The sequence below is a fragment of the Arachis hypogaea genome, chromosome 9 (genome assembly GCF_003086295.3).
Source record: "Arachis hypogaea cultivar Tifrunner chromosome 9, arahy.Tifrunner.gnm2.J5K5, whole genome shotgun sequence".
Taxonomy (NCBI): Eukaryota; Viridiplantae; Streptophyta; class Magnoliopsida; order Fabales; family Fabaceae; genus Arachis; species Arachis hypogaea.
This window is the reverse complement of record NC_092044.1, coordinates 51,832,704-51,833,877: the sequence shown is the minus strand read 5'-3', so window position 1 is coordinate 51,833,877 and position 1,174 is coordinate 51,832,704. Positions and strand designations below refer to the sequence as shown.

Sequence of the window (1,174 nt, the reverse complement as noted above, 5' to 3'; positions counted from 1 at the left end):
CCATGAGAAATTTGGATGATTTCTCCATGAAGAATTATAGGTGTTCCCATAGGGTTCTCCCATGTAATTCACCTCTTCCATTGAAGGGTTTTCAGGATCATAAGCTTCTTCCTCAGATGAAGCTTCTTTAGTACTGCTTGATGCATTTTGCATTCCAGACAGACTTTGAGAAATCATATTGACTTGTTGAGTCAATATTTTATTCTGAGCCAGTATGGCATTCAGAGTGTCAATCTCAAGAACTCCTTTCTTCTGATTGGTCCTATTGTTCACAGGATTCCTTTCAGAAGTGTACATGAATTGGTTATTTGCAACCATTTCAATCAGCTCTTGAGCTTCTGTAGGCGTCTTCTTCAGATGAAGAGATCCTTCAGCAGAGCTATCCAAAGACATCTTGGATAGTTCAGAGAGACCATCATAGAAAATTCCAATGATGCTCCATTCAGAAAGCATATCAGTGGGACACTTTCTGATTAATTGTTTGTATCTTTCCCAAGCTTCATAGAGGGATTCTCCTTCCTTCTGTCTGAAGGTTTGGACTTCCACTCTAAGCTTACTCAATTTTTGAGGTGGAAAGAACTTTGCCAAGAAGGCATTGACTAGCTTTTCCCAAGAGTTCAGGCTTTCTTTAGGTTGTGAGTCCAACCATATTCTAGCTCTGTCTCTTACAGCAAAAGGGAATAGCATAAGTCTGTAGACCTCAGGGTCAACCCCATTAGTCTTGACAGTGTCACAGATTTGCAAGAACTCAGCTAAAAACTGATGAGGATCTTCCAAGGGAAGTCCATGGAACTTGCAATTCTGTTGCATTAGAGAAACTAATTGAGGCTTAAGCTCAAAGTTGTTTGCTCTAATGGCAGGGATAGAGATGCTTCTCCCATAGAAATCGGGAGTAGGTGCAGTAAAGTCACCCAGCACCTTCCTTGCATTATTGGCATTGTTGTTGTTTTCGGCTGCCATGGGTTCTTCTTCTTTGAAGATTTCTGTTAGGTCCTCTACAGAGAGTTGTGCCTTGGCTTCTCTTAGCTTTCTCTTCAAGGTCCTTTCAGGTTCAGGATCAGCCTCAACAAGAATGTTTTTGTCCTTGCTCCTGCTCATAAGAAAGAGAAGAGAACAAGAAAATGTGGAATCCTCTATGTCACAGTATAGAGATTCCTTGAGGTGTCAGAGGAAA

At 41.1% G+C, this 1,174-nt stretch overlaps 1 non-coding gene across 1 annotated transcript; it reads left to right on the top strand.

Annotated features, from left to right (window-relative positions):
- The first annotated feature begins 447 nt into the window (after positions 1–447).
- On the top strand, positions 448–555 carry LOC112713539 (small nucleolar RNA R71). Its single transcript, XR_003158510.1, has one exon. It is a non-coding gene; the product is annotated as a small nucleolar RNA R71 (small nucleolar RNA).
- Positions 556–1,174: the final 619 nt, after the last annotated feature.